This window comes from Sus scrofa, chromosome 17 (genome assembly GCF_054392235.1).
Source record: "Sus scrofa isolate SSC_HxYL_T2T_F1_AM1 chromosome 17, Sscrofa_HxYL_maternal_Yorkshire_Landrace_v2.0, whole genome shotgun sequence".
Taxonomy (NCBI): Eukaryota; Metazoa; Chordata; class Mammalia; order Artiodactyla; family Suidae; genus Sus; species Sus scrofa.
Window position 1 is genome coordinate 26,457,029 of NC_139399.1, and position 25,079 is coordinate 26,482,107.

General features: G+C 43.8%; 1 protein-coding gene across 2 annotated transcripts in view; it reads left to right on the forward strand.

Moving 5' to 3' along the window:
- The first annotated feature begins 262 nt into the window (after positions 1 to 262).
- The window catches only part of SNAP25 (synaptosome associated protein 25), an 86,061-nt gene continuing 61,244 nt past the window's right edge, over positions 263 to 25,079 (forward strand). For both annotated transcript variants that reach the window (XM_021078361.2, XM_021078359.2), the window contains exon 1: positions 263 to 383. The gene's annotated coding sequence lies outside the window, so the exon portion shown is untranslated. The remainder of the gene's footprint in view (positions 384 to 25,079) is intronic.

Consider the following 25,079-nt stretch of genomic DNA (forward strand, 5'->3'; position numbering starts at 1 on the left):
AGTCATAAGCATTGTCCCGTTCGGGTGTTTATAAAAGACTAAAATACAAAGCTTTGCAGTAAAGGGAGCTGGGAGCTGAGTCAAGCGCTCATCACCTCACGGCTCCTCCCCTCCCACCCCCCGCCCCCGCCCTCGCCCCCGCCCTCGCCCTCCCTCCTCCCTCTGCTCCGCACACTTCCTCCCCGCCCCTCCAGGAGAAGGCTATTAAAAGCTGCTGACGTCAAAAGGGACGGCCATCTTTGATGAGGGCAGAGCTCACGTTGCATTGAAGACGAAACCTCGGGGAGGTCAGGCGCTGTCTTTCCTTCCCTCCCTGCTCCGCGGCTCCTCCACACTTGGAACCTGCAGGGGCCGGGCGAACACCACCCTCTGGAGAAGGCAAGGTAAGGAGCCCCCCACCCCGGGTCGTGGTTCTGGTTTGGATGACCGCATACTCAGAGAGGACCACAGCTGGGCAGACCAAGTGCGCTTGGGCAAATATAAGAATTTGTGCACCTAGGGTGCGGTATTCCGTGTGTGCGCGTCTGGTTAGACTCCGCTTGAGGCTTTATAAAGTATTTTCGAGGTGAGTTACTTGAGGAAGGGATGAATGGGGACAGCGCTAATGGAGCGATAGGGAGGAAGCGCAGGATATGTACCGAATAATAACTTACTCTTTTGAAACAGTAGTGGGACCCTCTCTTCCATTTTGCAATGCAGTTTTCAGAGCTGTCTAGGCTGCTGGTTGGATTTTTTTTCTTTTCCTGTAGATCAAAACAAACCAACCCTGTTGTTCTGACCCTATTATTATGACTGTTGTAGTTAGGGCGCTATTATCTAGGGAAGAATTAGGAAGAAGGCAGGGTGTGGGCGCTGGGGAGGCTAAAGAAGGGGGGGAGCTCCTGCCCCGGGTAAGCTGAGCTTCAGCCGCCACAGCAGCCTCCATGCCCCACGGACTTGATTTATGCCGCCTGCTCCACGTCAACTGCAGACTGGCGGGAGGCGGGCGGGTAGTGCTGGGTGGGAGGGCTCTGCGGAAGGCTGGAGGGGGCGGGGGCTCGCCTCCGGGACTGCAGGGGCCCGCACTCAGCACCCTGGACAGCAACACCAAGAGCCTGCGCTAGCGCCCGCGACCTTTCAGCACCACGGATAGCAGTCCGGCCGCAGAGCCGCATCTACCTGCGGCAGAGATGCCTGGCCAGGGCTGAATTTTCCTGGGCTGGAAGCCAAATTGCTTCTCTGAGACTCCGGTCTCATGGAGACCCCTAATAGAGCAGGCATAGTACGTGGACAAGAAGAAAGAAGAAATAAATCCTGCCTACAAGACTCCTTTTCAGGAGATTACTTCTCCCATCATTTGCTCTTCCAGAGCTTCTTAAAAAAATATATCTTGTGGAGATTTTTTCTGTTGCACTCTTCCCTCCCTTTTTAAAGTAGGACATAAACACATTTTTTAAAAATCTGCACTTATCCTCCAGTCACAAGTCAGGGTTTTGTTTATTTCTCTTTTTAACACAGAATAAATATGTCTACAGAGGCTGAGTGGTCATGAGTGAGGTGTACATGAAGATGCTAACACATAGGAGTGATATATGTTTCTACTTGCGTTTATCGATAAAAATATGGGGTTAGTTGAACTCAGCAGGATCAACTTTAATAATGAATCCCTCTTCCTCTCCCCCACCCTTGTAATTAGGCATGAACATAAGCACACACCCACAAAAATACATCTCTGAGAAATATTACAGGTCTTATAGGGTATAGATGTAACCTCTTTGGCCACGGTTTCAGAGTGAGAGGAGTATTTCCTATGCTGGTTATCTAATTTTGGCAACATTAAGACTGACTTTCCTCAGGAGAATCCAACTCTGTCCTTCAGAGTGATGCAGAAAAAAGGACCATGGTGTTAAAATGAAACTGGACTCTGAAGATCTACTGCAATTTCCATTACAGCACTGCGGGATTTTTCTGAGGCAGTGATAAGTATTTTAACCATTTTCTAATCTGAGGTTTGGAGCCTGTGAATGAACAAAAAATTATCATAGGGATATTTCCAGCTGTTTGATATAGATGAAATCAACATAAAATTACCAGAATTTTACTATCCAAGTAGTTATTAAATAAGAGTAACAGCATCCTCTGTAAGAATATCTGTGTACAGCACATGAAAGAAACACTGTCATGATCCCCTAAAAAGCCTCAAAATAAGATCTTGGATTGTGTTTTGATAGTCATTAATTCTAATCATTTATATACTAGTAGTGCTTAAATGCCATCTACATAGAGAAGGTACTTTCATTCCTTGCTCTTTATTTCCTAGTGTTTTTCATTTTTTACAGATAACCATGTGTTTCTATACAAGTATATATTGATCCGTTGCTGGATATGGATGTAAAATTATTATTCAAGCGTATGTAACTGCATGGAAGAATTTTATAACTCTGCAATCTGCAGATGAAATAAACAACTGTGTTTTAGTGATGGGAGGAGGGAAGAAAGTAGGAGTCTTAAAAAAAAAAATGCTTTGACTTCATGCTTCACGTCCAGACAGCTCTCTGCGTAGTTGCGACAAATGAAAAAGCCTAACGCTGCCGGAATTACGTGCTTGGACATTAGTAATTACTGTTGGGTTTGTTTGCTAGTGGAAGACTGGGGTCGGGGGGGTGGGGGGGCAGAGGTAGGAGACTGCAGTGAAGTTGGCAAAGGGCACAGATCTGGGAGGAAGTGGTGATGTGCACAATGATGGAGCTAATTCTAGAATAGCTTACTGAGAAGTTAAAAACAATCGCAGCATGAATTTTACATTTACATTATTGATAAGCTTCAGGAAAATAATAAAAGAGGTTTCCTGCTTTAAGTTTTAAATGTTAAAGTCCAGGGCAATACAGCAAGAAAAGGCAGGAGCAAAGGGACATAAAATGTGCCAGGAAACGTTCACACAGAACTTTGCTGGTATCTGCTTATTTGTTCATTGTCATTTTCTGCTTTACCACCTTGACATTCAGAAACAATTTTGTAATCTTAACCTCTCCATGGTAAAATCTCCCAAGACTTCACAATTTTATTTTTACTTGGTTAAACATGCACGCACACCCACACACATGCACGAGCATAGTACAAACTAACTGCCCCTTAATTAGCTTGTATAAAGACATTTCTAAACACTAAGTGTTGACCCCAAAGTGATGGTTATTCAACTAGAATATTGATGTTTTTGTCAGTACCACCTCTTCCCATAGCAGCCTGCCTTCAGTAGAACGTGTAGGTTTTGACAATTAGGAGAAATAAGAGATAATTTGAGAAAGAGGTTGAGAAAGGAGACATGAAGGATAAAAAAAAAAAAAAAAAAAGGTAAATCTGCTTTTTATATAATGGACTATGAGTAAACTATTTTTCTCACTTTATGGAACTGCTTTACCATTCTGTAAAGGTAAGAAAATTGATGTTTTCAGCCTCAGTGCTAGATACATTTCTGCAATGTCATCCCTTGTCACCAGGGACCAACCTGATAGGAAGCTACTGATCAATTATTGAGCACCAGATACATAAATGTACCCCCTGAAGGTTATAAAATCTCATGCCGATATGGTCTTTGACCCTAGTAAGTTTAGCATCTAGTACTTTTAATGAAAATAATGAACAAAAAAATTAATAAATAATACCAGAATGAATAAAACAGTAGAAAAAAAACCACGAAGGTATAAATAATTATTTGCCAAGTGAATGTGACCAAAATCAGGAACGTCTATTCTGAGAATGACAATAGTTCAGTGAACCAGAATGATCTGAGAGAGGAAGTGGGGCTTGGGCTGGCTTTTGGAGGTTGGAAAGAGGTGAGGGAAGTCTGTTAAGTAAAAGTTACAGCATAGGCAGAACTACAAGTTAGGCAAGCCCAAGTTATGGTCAGCAAACCCTAAAAATGCCTGCCCATTTGGGTGGAGTGGAGAGCTTATATAGGGGAATACCCTAAAACAGTGAGTTGGGGCCTTCTATCGAAGGCAGATGCTAGGCTTAAGACTCGGTGCTTTATCCTCTAAAATTGATTTCTGAGCAGAAGTTGATAGAGTCAAGTAACCATGTCTTTTTTTTTTTTTTTTTAACATCTTGAAATTGTTATTGACTGAATGGAATTAAATTTGCATTCTCCTAGAAATAGAGGGGAGCAAATTGGTATCTTAAAGATGATTAATTTAAAAAATAATCACCGGTCCTCCTTTAAGCCATCTATTAAGAGCACCTTTCAGTATGACTTCAAAGTCTTACCCAGAAGTTAATTGTAAGTTTTAAATTTTCATAATTGACTAGAACATATTATTCAAGATGAGCACCTACCAAGGAGACTGAAAACTGGGTCAGGAATCTGGAGATGAGAGGTATCCAGAAGGTGCACCTGAATAATAAACATGCAGAATGACACTCTCTTGGACACTGAGTATTCAGCATTGTCAAATACACCGACTGGACAGATGAAAAAAGATGCCGGGTTTTCTGTGCATGTCTTAGGCAGCATACACATAGAACTAGCTCCAAATAGCTAAAACTGGGGTGGGGTGGGGAGAGAGAAAAACTGAGACAAGGTGGCCAATATATCATATTTCTTTCCCTACAACCCTAGCTGACTTTTGAGGAAGACTCTCTCACTCCAGGGCTTGCTTCAGGTCTGAACTATACCCGTTTTGTTTTGAATCTTACTCTCACCATGGAGCTTCAGAAATTCCAAATTCTGACGGAACTGCTGAACCAAAATAGTCAATGGCTTCATGTGGAGGAATAAATGGCAGTTGCAGACACAGATCTTGTTGCTGTTTCAGTTCTTGCTCTGAAGTGTCAAGGGACAGTTCTCATCTGTTCTTCACCAAAACACTGGCAGGAGAGACATCCTTAGGATAACATGTTGATTTCTAAGTCCACTCCCTGGGGGAAAATTGGACATAGTGACGTTTGATGCTTTAGGAGGTCAGACTGGCAGTTATTAAACCGAGTGCAGAGAGCCTTCCAAGTTATCGAGTTGGGGGGCAGAAACACAAACAGCATTGGGGAAGCAGGAAGTGGTGAGTGGAAAGAGTATTTTCCATTTTCCATTTTTAATCTTACAAGAGGAAAGAGAAATCTTACTACAAGAGAAATTTCCAGAGAACTCCGGCTGCACTATGAAATCTTTAGAATTACTGTCATTGCAGTAATGATAGTAGCTACTTGTTTCTACATAATTTTCTTCACAAGGATCTCAAAGTACTTCACCCAGTATGAAAGTCCAGGTATTTTCTGATTTCTAAAAGAATGATGCAAACCATTGTCATGTGAGGTCATAAGTGATATTAGATGACATTCAGTAATCCGTAAGTGTGATTTAGGACTGTGATATCCAAGGCATGATTTATTAATCAGAATAGATCTGTGACTAGAAGAGTGAGCCACTGATTCTAAAAGCTTTTACCTGTACTAGTTCGCTGAATCCTCATAGCAATCCTATAATCAGGGTACTATTATCACTTCCATTTTACAGATGAGGAAACTGAGGCAGAGAAAGGCTAAATAACTTGCCTAACATCACAGAGCAGAGCCAGGATTTAAATGCAATCAGTCTGACTCCAGAGTCTAAGCTCTTAACTATGTAGTCTTCTACATCTTGCATGATCCACATTTTTCATATTGGCTAAATAAGGCAAAGAGAATATATATGATTTTTTTTCAATATCTTTTCCCCTTCAGTTGGATGGCAGAGCATGATGGTAAGGATGCTGATCAGGAGCCAGGAGACCTGGTTCTAGCCCTGAAGCAGTTGCTTATCATTTTCTTTAAATAAGTCATTCAACCACTATTGAATTCAGTGTCTTATCTGTAGAATGACAGAATTGGGCTAATGTTCTCCAGTATCCTTACCATTTGAAAGTCAATGAAATTAGTGGAAAACTCTAGGCAGGAAGTCTGAGGATAGTAGGCTGATGGTCTCAACCAGCACTGCCTTAATACTGCTTCAAGAACTGACCTGACTCCCTCCCTCAATGTAGACAATTATATCCACATCCCCTCTCCTCCTCAGTCTCTCTTTTTTTTTTTCCCCTCAATAATTTCTTTAAATTTTTTGTTATAGTTGATTTACAGTGTCCTGTCAATTACTGCTATACAGCAAAGTAACCCAGTTATACATATACATACATATATATTCTTTTTCTCATAATATCTTCCTTCAGGTTCCATCACGAGTGATTGGCTATAGGTCTCTCTGCTCTGCAACAGGATCTCATTGCTTATGCACCCCAGATGCAATAGTTTGCATCTACTAACCCCCAAACCCCCAGTCCTTCCCACTCCAGCCCCTTCCCCTTTGGCAACTACAAGTCTGTTCTCCATGTCCATGAGTTTGTCTCAATGATTTCCTTGACATCATCTTTCTGAAGGCTTTCTGGTCAAACTTAAGAAACTCTGGCTTTTTCCTCAGAGCCCTTATGTGAGTCATCACTGCTTTGGGGATCTCCCTTCTCAATCAGATTTATTGCTGTCTGTTACAGACGCTTTCCTACAACCTGCCTAAACATTTTATAATTCTTTTTTCAAACTTGTGAACTGTTTTTACCGTTTTTCTTTCTAGACCCCCTTTTGATCATGTCTCTTGTCTTGACTTAAAGCAATTTATTAGCTGCTATTTCCTTATTTCTTCCTCTGCCTCTGAGAAAAGTGGAAACAGGAGCTTTTATAAAATCTCTGAGCTCTTAAATACTTAAAAAGTAACATTTCCAAATGTCCTGAGTCACATTATGTAAGTAGCCAGCTTAAAAACTAATCAAATTTGGAGGACTGGAGGTGGTGGTGGTAAAATCACATTATAAAAAAGCTTCAAGGGCAAGAGACTAGGAGAGGGAGGAGCTTTAAAGCCTATGAGATTTAAAGTTCAGAGGCCAGCAGCTGGTGGTACAGTATTTATTAATTAAATTCAGTTATGTGTGAATTAAATTCACAAGTTCCAGAAAAGCCATGTTCTCATTGTTGCTATAACCTCGTTCTTACTGCCGATTCCAGCATCTTTCCATCAAAGCAAAGCATGATATTACGAAAGGAGATCCTAACTGATTTTTTTACTGCTGATTCACAGAGGTTAGCCTCAGCAGTGATTAACAGATAATAAGAACAAGTCTGTATCCCCAAAAAGAGATGGGGGAAAATCCTGTTTAAGGGTTAGTGCTTCCTTTTAAATGCTCAACAGCCATTCTGGAGAAGCTCACAGTGAATTAACAAAGCTCACGCAGGTTTTAATGCTGAATGACAGCTGTGCTAGGTTTATGAATTGCTTTCTCTGGTCATGGAAAAAATAAGTTTGAATCTCTTTGCTAGTAAAGGAAAGTGAATTATGATTCATGTGAAGGGAAAATGAAAACAACTTACCTTTGATTCTGCTTACGGGGGTTTTGATACTGATCAAGTTTGGTTCCTATTATCCAAAGATGGTTCATTCTCCTGTCTTAAATTGAGACTGTTTGCACTTTCTGCTGACTCACCTCATTTTCCAAGAGGCTGCATTTATACTTGAACAGTGAGGCTATTTTCCTGCTAGAATAGTAGGTTGGACAAAACGACCATCTGTTCCCAGCTTCCCTATCACTTCTTGTATCTAAATGACACTAGTTAAAGAGTTTGAACTTGGGAGATGACTGTTCATGCCTGTGGGCTTGAATGAGTGGTGTCTGTCCTTTACTGATGACAGCATGTAAGAAAAGGAAAGCCTCTTAGGTGTCCCCCCAACTCCCTGAGACCAGAATCACTTTGACTCCTGCCTCATTCCCATCATAGAGAAATCTCTCAATTCACCTCACAGAGTCCAACAAGTTGAACAGAATCCCCTTTCTGTGGAGAATCTCAAACCAAATTGCTGATCTCTCCCCCCCGCTTTTCTTTCTTTTTTTTTTTTTTTTTTTTTTTTGTCTTTTCTAGGGCCACACCCGTGGCATATGGCGTTTCCCAGGCTAGGGGTCAAATTGGAGCTGTAGCCACGCCAAGTCTGCGACCTACCCCATAGCTCAGGGCAATGCCAGATCCTTAACCCACTGAGGCCAGGGATCAAACCTACCACCTCGTGGTTCCTAGTCGGATTTGTTAACTACTGAGCCATGACGGGAACTCCTGATCTCTCTTCATATTTGCTTTTGCGTACAGTTTCAAAAATAGTGATGGGATCAATTACAAAACAGTATATTTCTTCAGTTTCTCTGCAGTTGGTCTGGGACGGGCCTGACAGCTAATGAGAGGTAAATCACACTGCAACTTCTCTACTGATAAACAGAAAGCAGAGGGGAATAAATGCCAGTAAGTCTGCTAGGAAGAACACTGGTAAACAATTTCAATATGCAGTAGTCCTATCAAATGTGTTTTTTACTTTAATGGAAAAGTCCATTATAACTTCATTAGAATCCTAGACATCAAGGTAGTGGTTCTTGATTTATACCTGAGAAATTGCTAAATATATCTACTTTTTCTAGTTCCAAGATGACTATCCCTATATTTCTCAAACGTAAATCAGCTGTCACTATGGCACTCTTCAGGAATTAATTAATTCAACAAATACTTATTGGGCATCTGTCATGTACCAAGAAAACATGCTACTGGTTACTGAAGATAGATCAGTAAATAAAACGTGCCTGATTCTGCCCTCAATGCATGTTGCTAAGCATCCCTCTTTGAGATATTACTATTTTACAATGCTTGTTTCACATAGACTCCCTTTTAGAATCTAAGACGTTAACCCAACCTAGAAAAGAATTTGACTCTCTATCCAAAATATGCAATTGATTGAAGATTTCTACTGAGTGGTTGGTATCCATGGAGAGGTTGATTTCATAAACAAACCATAAATTGAGAACCAGCCTCAGCCATCAAAGAACTTGGTAAATATCTATGATATGCCCTTATGTAAAGTTCTCCATTTATGTGGCAATAAATTAGGATAGCACTAAAATTGCCTTTAAGTACTTGTTATATTCTAGTATCCCAGTCTCTCCCTATATAGATTGTTACTCACCACTCATGGGGATAACAGGTGAAGCTTCAAGAAACATGGTACCACCGAGGCCAGAAAACCTAGTCCCAACGGAAACTGACAGCACTTATGCCTTGAACCTAACCAGAACCCAGACTGGGACTTGAACCCATGGTTTTTAAATAAGAATCACTTACCTGATGTCTGAACTTACTGAGGTTTAGGTTCTTTGTGCCTCAGTGCAGAAGGAATTCAGCAAAAGATGAAGTGATAGGCAAGAAATAGATTTATTAAGATAAGGCACTTGTGAGAGATGCAAGCAGGCAGGCAAAGAGGCTCTGCCCCAGGATTAAGTGGGCTACATTTTTATAATCCAAGGAAGTGGTGGGTGGGAAAAGACCACCTCTTCCTCTTTCTTAGAATAGTAGCTCCTCCTTCGTATCTGGTAAGAGAGTATTTGACCCTGTAAGGTCAAACTAGGATTGTCAAGGTGCTTATTCAAATCAGCAGAAGGGTGATCCTTAAACTGCTGCCCTTGGTCCTAAGGGTAATGACCTGAGGCATATCTCATGCTTTGCTTTGTGGTAAGCCTGCTTCATTCTGATGGCTTTCTTGAGTTATTATTAACTTACAGTGATCTCCTAAAGTTCCCTAGGTTTCCCTCTCTATGGTCCCCTATTGGGGCTTCTGCAACTACATGTGTAACTATCCTAGTCCATCTCTATCACAACTCTAAAATTCACAGAGAAATGCAATAATAGAATGACTTGAGAGAGAAGCATTTTTGGATGACAGTACCTCCCAAGCCAATCTACCTCTCACCTCTGGAAATTCCCTATCATTGAACAAGTTTCGAAGATTCAGCATCAAATAGAAGTATGTGTTCACCCCCAACTCTTGCTTTTATAAATTTACCTCTTCTTACCAATGAGCAAAGTTCCCATCCTTCTTGTAAGACTTACCACACTGCTTTGTAATTTTGTACTTATGCATTTCTTTTCCTTAGCAGACTATAAAAGTCTTTTGAGAGCAAGGGCAGTATCTGAACTATCTTTGAATCCTCAGTACCTCTAACAGGGCCTGCCACACACCAAGTATACAGGAAAAGAATGAATGATGGGGATACCAACCCCCTTTGCAGTGAAAAAAATTCTACCACTGTAAGTAATTCCTTCTTTATTTGATTCAATGTTATGAACAGAACAACTTGGGAATACAGATTCATCCTAAATGTTGGCATAAAATCCTTTCCCAAGGAAGCGCTTTTGTTCATCCCAACTAGCTGCCAAATCTTGGCAAATAATTTATTTTTCTGACTTGCTGTTTTATCACTTATGAGTCAGGGGTTAAAATGCTAATGAAGAATCAGAAGAGTCTCAAGAAAAGCATTGCTAAAATCAGGATTATATTCAGAGAGGAGGAATCATTGCCTATGAATGATTTGGGTCAATTTCCCATATAAAGCCAAGCTGTTTAACATCTATAAAATAATGTATTAAAAATTCTTTACTTTTCATTCGATGGAAAGGATATTTTTGATGCCCTCTTCACACATTCACTGAGACATATGTTATAGTCACACGGGAGATAGATTGGTGGCTTCAGGCAACTCTTGTCTGGCGTGGTTGGAGACGCACATATTTGTTGCTTCTCTGTTAGAGTTGGTGTCATGGTGTATACAAGCTCACCACATTGATTTGGCTTCCAAGAAAATGTCCTCCAAACACATCAGTTTCTTACTTGTCCTTTCAAACACCCAGGGTTCTCTTGCTTAGGAGAGAAAAATAAAGTGAGGCATGATATGGTAAGTCAGTCCCATTATCATTAAGAAAAAGCCATCACCATCAGAGCATTGAATTTTGCATTCTCCCCCCAATCCTTCTCATGAAGCAAGTCTAAAATTGCTGGTCAGGTCTCTGTGCCCTTCTTACTCCAGCTGAAAGTAAAGATACCCCTTGATGACTATAACAAAAAAATAACTGGGGACCAGTTTTGAGGGCATTATCCTGCTGTGTCCCCCTTTGCCTGGCAAAGCAATAAAGTTATTCTTGTCTTCTTCAACCTCCACCCTCAAAGTAACTAACTTATTGAATGCCCACGGTATGCTGCACTAGACCCTTAGCATACATTATCTCATTTAATTTCCATGGCAACCTTAAAAGCATTTGGAGGTCTTGTCTCTCTGACTGCAAAGCCCACATGTTTCCCCATCACCTCATGGATTTTCTTATGAGTCGCACACAGTCCACTGAGATCTTTTAATAGAAAGTATGCTCTTTTTTTTTTTTTCAGGGCTTTTTAAAATTTTACTTTATCCATTTGAATAGGTGTGAAACAGCATCTCATTTTTTTATGTTGTATTTTACTTGATTTTTATCTTTGCTATTATAGTTGCTTGAAAGTATGCTTTTGATATGTAGAACACAGGTCAGCAAAAAACCAAAGAACTCAGTTCTCTGGACTAAGAAGTCAGATAAGATGTGGTGGTAGAATTTCCCTGCAGAAACTAAATATCCAGACAAGCTCATTGGGGACTAGATTGAGAGTCAGGGGGTTCCATACCTATCCTGTCTCTGCCACTTCGGTTGTATCTCCCTGAGCAATTTACCTGACTTACACTGAGCCTCAGTTTTCACATCTGTACAAGGATAGCTGCTATGCACCTGTCATGTAGTTGTTATGCAACCCTGAGCTAATGCCTGGGAAGTATTGTTACTTTCATCTGGGAGAGAGGAAGGAACTGATATCATGTTCTGTTGTTTGCCATTTGCCATTCAAATTTCCAGCCTTCTTTATTGCAGGTTATGTGGAGGCCAAATGCTTCCTTTCCTCTTTACAGTGTTGAGTTTGCTTAATGAAACAACAGATCCTGCCATTAGATTATTTTGTTTAGCTTGAGCAGCATGCGTGATAAAATGGGAAGCTGTGTCAACAGTCTTTGATTTTTCTTCTTGTGAGGGGAATATTTAAAATGACTTTTGAGTAGCATCTCTGCTTTGGGAAAGGCTTTGTGCTTCTCAGGATAACTTTAAGGAAACACTGGCCCCTTCTTGCCTGATGCCTTGGGTGTTAAGGCCCTTAAGGAGTTAAAAAGAGATCATTTGCAAAATTTCCTGCTATGCTTTAGCTTAAGAAAAAGAATTTTGCTGTAATCTATTTAGTGAATTATTATTGAAGCTACATCTGTTGGTTTAATTTTGTATTGAGCGTCATGCTAATGGTTTTTGTTGGGGAAGATTAGGTTCCATATTAAATATTGTATGCATGCATATGTGTATTTGTATGTGCACACAATGTATAGGCAAAGATGTGCAAATACGCTCTTTCTTGCAGCCAGTTTTAAATACAGGATTCCTACATGCATCACCTCATTGTCAAAACCTTTAGCTTTATTCATATAAACCAATAAATATAAAATATGTATATAATAAAGCAAGTTATGTAAACAGCAAAATATATGCTCCTAGGCTGCATTCATAGAATGATTTCCCACCAAAGTTGGAAAATGCTCCCAAAGCAATTCTGTAGGCAGCAATGATCTCAAATTTGGGGAGGATTTCTGAAAATTTAGGCTTACAGGACAAGAGAGCTTTCTGGGAAAGGTTTTTGAAATTCATACCGTCTTCTGAGCACCTACTGTGTACTAGTTGTTATATTAATGTCCATTGTAGCTAATATTATATTTAATTTCTACAGCATCCACCTAATGTTGAATGTTATTTTCCGCACTTGACTCTGAGAGGATACTGTTTGGTCAAGGTCCTACCAAGGTGCTATTTGTTGCCCCCTCCCCCTTCGTGAACCACCTGGTACACACCCACACACACGCACATATACACACACACCACACTGGTTAGTAATGAAAATATCAGAATTTTTGTTAAAGCTTGAGTGGGAAAAAGTGGTTAGAACCAGCAGCCGGACTCAGACCAGCCCTAGTCCTTCCCCAAGTCCAGACATTGAAGCCCACCACAGAAGGAAAGGCTACAGAAATGTGTGTGGTCAGGCACAGCTAGAATATCTTAGGCCCTTCGCTCTTCCTCCACTCATCTCTCCCAAGGGTGCAGAACCTGTCATAGGAGTGGCAGATCCCAAAGAAAAAACTAAGTAGGGGACTGAATGATGCTTGTTCCCTGCCTCTTTCCCATTTCACAGAGCACTTAGGTTGGGGGTTGGAAGGGCCAATAAAAGAAGGGGTGGAAGGGATGGTGGAAACTATCTTTTCAATTCTAATCTTCCCTAAGAGTGGAGGTTCCAGTTTTAAGGGACAAGGGAGGAACTGATGAGTCTGAGAGGCAGAAAACAGATCCTGCTTCCACACAACTAGTAAAAGAGGAAACCTGAGTTCAAATTCAAGATCCCAAGTGCAGGACTATTGAACCTTCACAATCAATGGCTCCCTACTCTAGGATGCTGATTCTCAAACTATGATCCTTGGACCAGCAACATCAGCATCACCCAAGGATTTGTTAGAAATGCAATTCTCAGGCCCCATCCCACCCTACTAAATCTGAAACTCTAGGGATGGGTTGAGAGTGTTCTGTTTTCATCACCTCTAGATGATTTTGATACATGCTCAAGTTTAAGAACTAATATCCTAGAGATCGTTAGTAGCTCCTTCCAAATGTTCACATTGATCTTGAACTGGGTCTCATGAAGATGAGGTGTTTATACTGTTCTCTGCCAAATATTTGGAGAGAGAAGTACTGTCCTGGCCACTTGATAGAAGTCTCCACTCACCCTTCTGACTTGTAATAAAGATGCTCTTGTCCAGCAGAATGAGTCTGAAGGATGAGGAAGGTGAATGTCCACAGAATGAAGATGGGGTCATGAGTGAAGGACAGAAGGCTCCTTCATTACACTTTTCTCCCTTCCGCAACAATGACTTATCCTCTGACTCCCAGAATCTTTCTCCCGAAATTTATCAAGATTTAAAATCTCACCACATGGCAGGATAACCTCTCTCTTCTTTCTGCAGTCCCAGCCTATAGTTTCTGGAGTATGCTAGAGAGGAAATGGTACCCACTGTGCAGAGGATAAAGCAGTTCCCTTTGCCTTTGCTTTGGACTCCTCCATAAGCTACCGCAGGTGCAAGGAGGGCCCCTGGCCCTTCCACTCCTCTTGCAGTTTCTTGTTTTCTACTCTGAATCAGAGCACCAAGTGCCCTTGGGAACAGGATCCTGATAGCCCACATTCACCCTTCTTTTCTGTCCTCCTCTCACAGAGAATCACAGATTTGGGTTGCCAGGGCAGAACTTATAAATGGTATTTTTTAAAAAATGACAAATGACTGGGCCCAGGGATAAACCACTTATCAGAGTTGCAGAGTGAGCATTACAGCCAAGGTTCCTGATTCAGTTCTCTTTTCTGGCCTCATCACTTCCAAATTTCCTCTCCAGCACAGATCCACACTCCACTCAGGAAATTTCTCAGTCTGCTTAACGCTCAGAGATCTCTAGCTTCAGTGACCCAGTATCTTAAAAAGCATGATAGGAACATTCCCATGATTCCGCGCTGCCAGGTACAGCATTCTGAAAAGGTCGGCTATCTTGCTTATGTCTATTTGCATTTAACACATGTCAGAAAAACACAAGTATAAATGGCTTAGGCAAAAATGGAGATGATTGCTTGCTCAAACAATCTGGGTAAAGGCTGAACAGTCAAATCATGGGAAGGGCAGAGAGGTTGCTGGAATTCAGGAGCAACTCAAATCCAGTGTTAAGCACCACCAAGGCCCTCTTGCTGCCTAAAGTCTGTGCTTCTCTCTATACATTGACTTCAGTTTCTCTCATTAAATAGTCAGTTCTAGAGTTCCCTGGTGGCCTAGCAGTTAAGGATCCAGTGCTGTCACTGCTGTGGCACAGGTTTGATCCCTGGCCCAGGAACTTCCACATCCCACAGATGTGGCCAAAAAAAAAAAGTCAGTTCTTCCCTCCATATACCAGGAATATGGACACCTAATTTGTGCTTCCTCCATATCCACTATAGAAAAGGGACTGCTATTTATTGTCTGTACCACATGTTTAAAAAAAATCTCAGGGAAAGGCTCTGATTGGTCCAGCTTGGGTCAGGTGCCCAGATTCCACCAGTTTCAAGGTTCTATGATGTAATAAGCCATATTATGCGTCCTGTATATACCGGCCTAATTATTATCACGTCACTTGTGTTTTTTTAAAGACACTTTTTGTTTTGTTTACAAATTGATTCCCCCACTTTGACCTTCATTATAGCTCTGGAAAGGAGGATGATTTTTAAAGATAACCATTTTATGCATATAAAAACTGAGGCATAAGAAATTTGACCGCCCTGGGAAATATTATGTACCTACTTAGTTGATGGCAGAGCCAGCCCAAGAATGAAGATTGAACAGAGGGCGTTTTGCTACTAATCCATGGATAGCAGACTAATGACCCCTATGTTTACTACTATGTTTAATACTGTCCACAAACTTGTTTTATTTGGCTAATGCTGGGTTTGCAAATGTCTTAATCTGAATGCCTTAAGGCAGAGTATTTCTTCTGCATTTTGCCACAGAGCCCAACACTTTACACACCTGCTTCAATCCACACATCTGTATTATCTTCCCAATCCCTGTAGGCTGGGAAGATAATTTGAGTCTGTTTCCACAGCCTACCAAAGTAATGGTGTTCTGGTGGATCTGCCAGAATCAGATACAGCAGTAGTTTCCTGGGTTATTTTGCCACAACTTTTCTCATCCTCATAGTTACATCAGTATTTTGAGAAACAAGATTTTTTGTATTAAATGGGCCAACCAAGTTTTGTTTTGTTTTGGTTTGTTTACATCTACATAACATTAGCTTTTTGTTTTCCCCACTGACCCTCCTGGCAGTCTGATGAAGGCTTTGGATCCCGTTGCAGAGTAAAATTGTTTAATGTATAAAATAAAACACACAGGATTTCATAGGTAACAAATTTCATTTAAGTATAGTCATCGAAATATTTAAATTGTGGGATAATCATATATAATCCTTGAAACATTAAACATGGTATAACACTATGTGGCCCCGTAGCTACTGTCATTTCAAGGCAGTGATGAAAATATCATGTTTTGGGAGGTCTGCAACAGCTGTAAAGTGGCACATCAGGGTTTGAGCCCTCCTCCCTCCTGCCCTCTGGGTGGTGGGGTGGGAGGAAGTGGAGTGGAGTGGAGGGAGGGGTGGGTCTACTTTCAGGTGCCAGTGAGAGCTGGGAAACCCTGAAGCAATTATGTAACAAAGGAACTTAAACCTGAGTGGCGTGAAACAACAACCATTTCTCACTGTTGTGAGTCTGCGAGTTGATGAGGTGGTTCTTGAGCTGGCTAGATAGAGTCTTGTTGGTCCATGTGGTCCTCACTTTCGGGAACGATGGTTGGTGCTGGCTCTTGGCTGGTGAATGGGGTGATTAGACCACGTATCATCCAGAAACAGCAAGAGAGGGCAAGCTTCAATGTGTAAGCACTTTTTAGAAAGTTTTACTGAAGGATAGTCGATGTACAAGGTTGTGATCATGACTCTGTCATGCATATACACATATCCACTCTCTTTCAGATTCTCTTCCCATGTAGATCATCACAGAATACTAGGTAGAGTTTTCTGTGCTATACAGCTGTTCCCCACTGGCCAATCATTCCGTATATCTCAGTGTGCATATTCCAGTCCCAAACCCCTAGTCCATCCCTCCCACCTACCCTCCCCTACCCGTCCCCTTTTTATGTAAGCCACTTTTCAAGTCCCTCGAGGCTACATTTGCTGTTGTCTCATTGGCCAAAGTGAGTGACATGGCTAAGCACAGTGTCAGTGTGGGAGGGGGCCATCCAAGATTATGGATCCTGAGAGGGAAATTATTACAGACATTTTTGCAAAAATGTCTGCCACAGCCCCCACCCATCTTGGGCTGATAAGTTACAGAAAGCCCCTCCATCTGCCGAAGGCTGGGCCCTAGGCTCTGCCTGTCCATCCTGGGGCTGCATAACTTATAAATTCCACCAGGAAATTTAGGTATGCATTATCACTACCCTGCCACTGGAGGCCTTCTGCTTCTTTCCTCAGTCAGATCTGCTGCCCTGGGGGTTAAGTTTTGGGTCAAGAGGGCACCTGGAACATCTTGCTGCATCTCTCCAAGGCAGCTAAACAATCACAGACCCAGATGTCTGGTAAATTCAGGAGGGAGTCAAAGGGAAAATTTTTCTGAACATTGAGGATGAGTAAGCCTTTCTGAGTTCAAACTGGAAAAAAAAAATCTCTTATGGTTTTGTGATGATGTTTCTTTATCTGAAATTTCACTTGGGCTTGTCTAGGTGAGGGCAGTTGTATTTCAACTTCTGTCTCTGTCCTTCCAGAAGTCTCCCCCTATAAGAAAACCCTGCTTTCTCCTCTAATTGTGAGAACTCCCCACAATGGTAGAAGCAATCCTCAGCCAACCCTCTGTCCAATGAGCACTTTGGAAACGGGACCCCAAGGGAGGAGGCAGTGGAAAAAACCCTGAAGGCTTTTCAGCTGTGCTGCTGTGTCTCGGAAAACAAGCCAGGCACCTACATCAGGGCCTCCAAGCAGCCCCCACCCTGAGCCATTGTCTTAGCTCTTCTGTAGATGAACAGGGCTTGTCTGGCTCCCCAGTCTGTCTAGTCAGTCACGTCCAAAGGGCTTTCTGCAACCTGGCTCTTCCTTTTTTCTAATCACTTCAGCTATCAGATGGCAGACTCCTGAGGATCAGACCCTGGGCAGAAGAGTTGTTTCCTCATTCAATCCTGAACCAGCCCCCAAAGCACACAAAATAAAATAGAATGAAAAGTTAAAATCTACTAAATTCTATAACCAGGGAGTTCCCACTGTCCTGCAGTGGGTTAAGAATCCAACTGTAGGAGTTCCCGTTGTAGCTCAGTGGTAACGAACCCGACTAGTATCCATGAGGACCTGGGTTCGATCCCTGGCCCCGCTCAGGTTAAGGATCCAACATGGCCATGAGCTGTGGTATAGGTCGCAGGCGTGGCTCGGATCCCACATTGCTGTGGCTGTGGCAGCTGCAGCTCTGATTCATACTTCCATATGCCACAGGTCTGGCCCTAAAGAGACTGGAAAAAAAAAAAAAAATTCCAACCTTAGCAGCTCCAGTCACTACTGAGGCACAAGTTCTATTCCCCAGTGCCTGGTGGCAGAGTGGGTTAAAGGCTCTGGCCTTGCTGCAGCTGTGGCGTAGGTCACAGCTGCAGCTCAGATTCAATCCCTGGCCTGGAAACTTACATATGCCTCTGGTGTAGCCGTTAAAAAAAAATTCTTTAATCAGAATGCTGTCTTTGGTTGGGTCTTCCCAGAAGCAGACCCTGGGAAGGATGCAGTACCCATACTTTACTGAGGAGGTAAAGCACTAGTCAGTGAGCAGGGAAGCTACATGGGATGAGACAGAAGCCAGTACAGGGGGCATCAGAGAGCAGTTATCCCTGCCCCTGCTGGGGTCTGGTCCTGCCAGGACCTCTGAGGGAGTGTAAAATATGCTTGAATTTCTCCACCTGCAGGGCAAGGAATTTGGGGTATTTTTGTACCAACTCCCATCTTTCAGTGGCTAAAGACTCTTCCCAGGAGTGTAAACTTGCACCCAGCCCTAAGAAAGGTCATGCCTACTGAGACTAGAGAAACCCCCAAGGCACTGAGCTTGTCATAGAGGCCCTCAGAATACACAGGAAAGGTGAGTCCCAAGGTGATAGGGGTGGAGCACCAATTTTGCTCCAGTTTTGCAAACAGCATCACAACAGCTGTCTCCAGCTTTGGCACATTGATATTTCAGCCCTTCATTTATTCAGCATATATTCACTGGGCTCCAACTGGGTACCATTTATTATTGCTAGGCACTAAGCTAAGATTTTCACATACATCGTGTCATTTGATTCCCATGATAACCTGTAAGATATTAGTTTTATTTTGCAGCTGAGAAGAGATTCAATGAGTAATTTAAGGTAAGCAAATTACCTTAGTCCCTCACATTGAAAATGGCAGAGCTGAGAGTCCCATCCAGGTCCATTTTCTTTCTTTTTATTTTTTTTTATGGCCACACCCATAACATACAGATGCTCCCAGGCCAGGTATCAAACCCAAGCCACAGCAGTGACAATGCCACATCCTTATCTGTGAGGCAACCAGGGAACTCCCCAGGTCCATTTTCAAGCCTAAGCTCCATTCAGTGTAACACCAGCCCAGTTGGCGGGGGCGGGGGGGGGCGCTATTCTCTTATTCTCAAGTCGGCTCTGGTAAGTTAACTCCTGTCCCTTTGGTGTCATCAGGGCATCGGGGTGTCCTGCGCATCCTCTAGGCCCCCGTAGTCAGTACCGTGACCAATTTCTCCAAACTCACTACATCTCTGACTCTCCGGATCTTTAAACACCTTCCAGCTCACACCCACCCATGCTCTATGCTCCTCCAGCCAGCATCTGTCAGGCCTTTGGGCAGGTCCTGCTGCTCCTAGTTTCCTCCTGAAGGAATCAGAGAACCATCTCTTTGCGGCATCTTGTGATTTCAGGGCTGATTTCACCTATGGGCTCCAAGCAAACAGAACCAAATGGTTTGTTTTAAGCATTAGACCAAAATGTAAGTCCCTCTTTACTGTTGTGAATATTTTACAAACGGCCTGGGGTGAGGACCAAGAGAGGGAATAATTAACCCCCACCTGCCAGCAGGGGTCTGGGAGAGATGTGGCAAATCTCACAGGCCCAGCGAGGATACTGGAGTTAACACAGAACTTCTGCTTCTGGGTGGTGAATAATATAAAGGGGAGCAGGTGGGGTGCAAAGGGATGCCTCACGGCTCCATTTGAGATCTAATATATCCGGCTTCATAACTGACTGGATTTTGAAAAACATTATCAACAGAGCACCAGTGCCAATACAACCAAGCTCTGCAGTTCTGAAGCCAGTTATTAGTGAGCTGCAGAAACTCTCCTCCTTTAACCAGGCAAGAACAGGAAATAAAGCTGGGCCTGGAAGAACCAAAACAAGGTGGTCTTTGATGGAAAATGCCCTGGTATAGCTCAGTGAGTGTTCATTTCATGACGTGCGTCCAAAGAGGCCATTTAAATGACCAAATCCAAAGTGTTTTCATGGAGAATGAAGGCTAGGGTGTCTTAGGTCCTTCAAATCTAGTTTTGAATCCCATTTTAGATGCCAGCTCTGAGAGCTTTTAAACCACTCAGCATGCCCTGCCACCTCTCTGCCCCCAGGGGTGGGGTTACATTGTAGAATTATGGAATGTTGAGCTGGAAGAAGAGTTGGGAAGCCTTCAACCCAACCCCTTCACTCACAAGTAAGGACACTTGTGACTTGGTTAAATTAATACTTGATGGGAGTTCCCATTGTGGCTCAGTGGAATGAGAACCTGACTAGTATCCATGAGGATGCAGGCTTGATCGCTGGCTTCGCTTAGTGGGTTCAGGATCCAGCGTTGCCATGAACTGCATTGTAGGTTGCAAATGTGGCTCGGATCCTGCATTGCTGTGGCTGTGGCAGCTGCAGCTCCTATTCAACCCCTATCCTGGGAGCTTCCATATGCCATGGGTGCGACCCCAAAAAGACAAACAAAAATAAAATAAAAGCATTAGATAGAGGATTTCCAAGGTGAGAGTTTTAGGGTGCAGCAAAAAAAAAAAAATAATAATAATAATAATAATGCTTGCTACATAGAGCCTCCACACTACACTGCAGTGCCCATGAGACTTCCCTAAGCAGAGGAGAGCAAGGGGGTGGGGTAGAAGTCCTCTGATTTCAGGGAGGCAGCACCAGGAACCCACAGCAGCCTCTCTGAAACCCAGGTGTATTCCTTATCTGCTGCTGTGTAACTATATTACCACAAACTCAGCGGCTTAAAATATCTCACAGGCTCCATGGGTTATGTGTCTGGACACCTCGTGGCCAAGCTCTGTTAGGGTCCCAAAGACTGCTCTCTAGGGGTCAGCTGGGCTGTGTCCTCATCTGGAGCTTGAGGTCCATGCCCAAGCTCATTTGGATTGTTGGCCTGATTCAGTTCTTTGTATCGTAGGATTGAGGGCCCAGTGTCCTGGCTGGCTGGCCTCCAGCAGCCCTTCGCATGGCCTCCTCTTGGGCCCTCTCATAACATTGCAGTTTGCTTTTTCAAGGCCAGCAGGAGAATTTCTTTGGGAAGGGCTGGCTCCCTGGGTTAAGGCTTTTACCTGATTAGGCCAGGCCCACCCCAGGTAATTTCCCTTTTGATGATCTCAAAAATCAACGGATTGGGAACCTTAATGACACATGCAGAATCCCTCTTTCTTTTCCTTTTAACATAACCTAATCCTGAGGGACATCCTATCATGTTCACAAGTGCTCACACTCAGTGGGAGATTACACACAGAGCTCATGTGGGAATCTTGAGAGCTGTCTTAGAATTTTGCACCCACAGTGGGGAGAGGCCCATTCTGCTTCCTTTGGCCATCCTCATGCTCCTACCCTGAATAAAGTACACCTGGATCCGCATCACAGTCAGAGGCCTCCCAAATGACCCTTTTTCAGCATCCAGGTCTCGCTCTGAACTGGGTAATTTAGTTGTTTGCAGACCAGTCTGCCAGCCTGAGTTGGGGCTCCCATGCGTTTTTCTGACCTTGATTGCCTCAATCCACAATCATCGTTCCAGACCCCGCAGAGCCCTGGAAGAGCAGGCAGGAGGCTCTAGAGGATTTCAGTGTTTGCCATTAGCTATCCTGGGGACTGATGCAAATGGCTTCAATTGCTCTGTGGAGCCAGCAGTTACTAGTGGGCAGTGGGGGGCCCTGACATGAGCCTCAGAAACTCTCCTGTGCAGCAGCTGCTGGGGTTGATGGGGACACCTGTGGCCTAGCTCAGCTTCTACAGAGCCAAACTGGAGATCTGGAGTAGTTCATCTGGAGCAGTTCATTCTGAGTCCTGCCAAAGCTGAGCTGCCCTGAGCTAGAAAGATCAGCAAAGTCTTGGCCTGAAAGATAAGGACTGGGGCAGACCTGGGGAGGGGCGGGGGTGGGGTGGCAGGCTGGCAGAAGGATGCCATTCTGGGGCAAGGGTGGCCTCTTTGTTCTATGAGTTATAGGCAGGCTGGCAAAGCTTCCTGGGCCTCAGAGGTCAGGAGTGTGTTCAGACCCTCATGATGCAGCTTTGGAGCACAAAGCACCGTCACTCTCCCTTCCTTGTATTTATTGAGCATCTGTTACACACCCAGTGCTGCTCTGGGCACTGGGAAAACAGACAAACAAGTCGGGCAAGATCTTGCTTGGAGATGACGTTTCAGCAGAAGGAAACAGACGTTGAACAAATGGGCAGACAGACAAGTCCCCATCAGATGGGATAGGGACTAAGCAGGAGGTAAGACAGGGTGAGGTGGAAGGGAGAGATGGAGGCAGGCAAGGCCTCGCTGAGGAGATGGCAGTCAAGCTCTGGGATAAGAAGGCACCCCTCACGGTGGAAGTGAGAATTTCAGAAAGTTGGTGCAAAGTCCTGAAGCAGGAGCAAGGGTGGTGTGTTTTCAACAGCAAGTAGCCAAAGCTTTGGAGGGGGGTAGGCAGAAGAAAGGGGGTGTGGAGGAACTTCCTGTCGAGGCTCAGCAGTAACAAACCCAACTAGTATCCATGAGGATTCAGGTTCAATCCCTGACCTCGCTTATACCTGCTGTGGCTCGGTACTACTGTAGCACGGGCTTGATCCCTGGCCAGAGAACTTCCGTGTGCCTCGGATGTAGCCAAAAAGAGAGCAGAAACTGGGAGCCCAGAAGGAGGTGACTGCAGTTCCACAGCATGACTGTGGATGGAGAAATTGAGACCTGGCGAGAAAGGATGTGACTTACTTGGGGCTCCCAGCTAGACAGGGCTGGCCAGCGGCTGTGCATCATGGGGTGGGAGGAGCCACTGGAGAGCCCTAAGGGCTCCACCCGCCACACACTGCCCCCCCCCCCCACCTTGTCACCACCTGGAGTAGAATGCAGGCTGATAGAAGTCCGGTCCCATGCTTGTAGCAGAATTCAGGTACAAGTGACTGGTGAGGAAGGATTGATTCTCAGGTCAGCCTGTAAGAACATGAAGGGAGGAGTTCCCGTCGTGGCTCAGTGGTTAACAAATCTGACTAGGAACCATGAGGTTGCAGGTTCGATCCCTGGCCTTGCTCAGTGGGTTAGGAATCCGGCGTTGCCATGAGCTATGGTGTAGGTTGCAGATGAGGCTTGGATCCCGCGTTGCTGTGTCTCTGGTGTAGACCCCTAGCCTGGGAACTTCCATATGCCATGGGAGGGGCCCTAGAAAAAGCAAAAAGACAAAAAAAAAAAAAAAAAGTAAAGGGAGAAGGATGGGGCAGGGAAAAGAGTTCAGCAAGGATGCCAGCTCAACTGGGGACTAGCCTCAGCCCCATCCTGAGCTCCAAAGTGTGGATTACATCATGCTTGGTCCAGCCTTGAGCCACGGAGGTAGCTCTGTATCAGTCAGTCACTGGCCAGCCTCGGGTGCAAGGGCATGTAAACTTCCAGGCATCTCAGGGGAGGAGGCCCCTGTCAACCAAGGGCAGGGCTCAGGAGAAGTCACAAGTGTAACCCATGAGTCGCAGCAAGCTCAGCGTCTGGGGAACTGGGGAGCCTGCCAGTACAGAGTAACTGGGTTCTGGGCAGGGCACCTCCAGCATCCACTGCGTAGCCATTACTCTCCCGAGTGAGGGAGGAAGGTGACTCGGCTATGAGGTGCCCTGCTGTCAGAAAACATTGGACCCAAATGTAAAAAAAATAAAGTAAAATAAAAGTGACCTAACATGGGAGGTCTGTTACAGGAGGAACTTCTCACTGCCTGTGGATTTTCTTCAAAAAACTTTAAAGAGTCAGCTTCCACTATGTACTTAAAATAGTTATTGATTTGTGGGTAGTTCCATTCACCCAGCTCATCCAGAATAAATTCATTGCATGGTGGATGGTGTCAAAAACCAAACTCTGCACCCTGAATAAAACAAAGCAGAAGGATGCTTTGCAAGGTAATAAACCTGCAAAGCTGCAAACTGGGAACCTCAAGACTCCAGGAGAAATGAGTTCTGAGTTGCTCACAGACTAAAGGATTTTTATGGGATCAATATGGAAGTTATTTGGCTTTTTCAGCTGATTCCTTGCCCAGCAGTCTTCTTTCTTTTTTGGCTTAGGGTAGCTGAGTCAGGGGAACAAGAAAATCCAGAGCTGAACAGACCTGGAGTTTGGGGATTGGCTGGTGTCCTCTGCCAATTTCAGAGCAGAGCTGTCAGTTCCTGTAAGACTAGGTTATGTCTCCTTCATGCGCCCGCCTGACCGTCTCCACTTTGTCCCTGACGATAGTGACTCCAATTTGAGTTTGGTTCTGCAAAGGTAGATCTGCGCATGTTTTTAGCCAGTGTAATAGGAGATTAGGATTAGGTCCCCCTAATGAGTACATTAGAGTCCCTCACCAAAGAGAGATGATTCTGTTTCTGAGAATAAATATGAGAATAAATTCACCAGGACTGCTGTTCCAGAAAGAACCTCGGCACTGTGAGCACAGAAAAGGAACCAGTAGCTCAGCTGCCCCTTTGTGACTTTACTGAAAAGAAACTGGCTTCACTGCTTAACTGGGTAGCTCTTAAGAAGGGGGATCAGGAGTTCCCATTGTGGCTCAGCAGGTTAAGGACCTGACGTAATCTCCATGAGGATGCGGATTCCATCTCTGGTCTTGCTCAGTGGATTAAAGATCGGGTGTTGCCTCAAACTGCAGTATAGACTTGAGCCGAAGATTTGGCTCAAGTCCAGTGTTGCTGTGGCTGTGGCATAGGCTGGCAGCTGTAGCTCCAATTCGACCCCTAGCCCTGGAACTCCCATGTGCCAAAGGTGCAGCTCTAAAAAGGATGTGGATCAATAGTTTCTAAAACTTGCCTGCATACTGAAATCTCCTAGGATCTTATAAAAATTCCAAAGCTCAAGCCATATCTTTAACCAATCAAATCACAATTTCTGGAAGCATTTTTAAATGAACTTATTTTGGGATGATTTTAGATATTCAGGAAAGTTGTAAATACAGTATACCTCTCATCCCATTGCCCCCACTGCGAACACCTTACATACATTTTTACATTTATACATTTGAACACAGGGTACGTTTGTCACAGCTGAGAAACTGACATTACTCT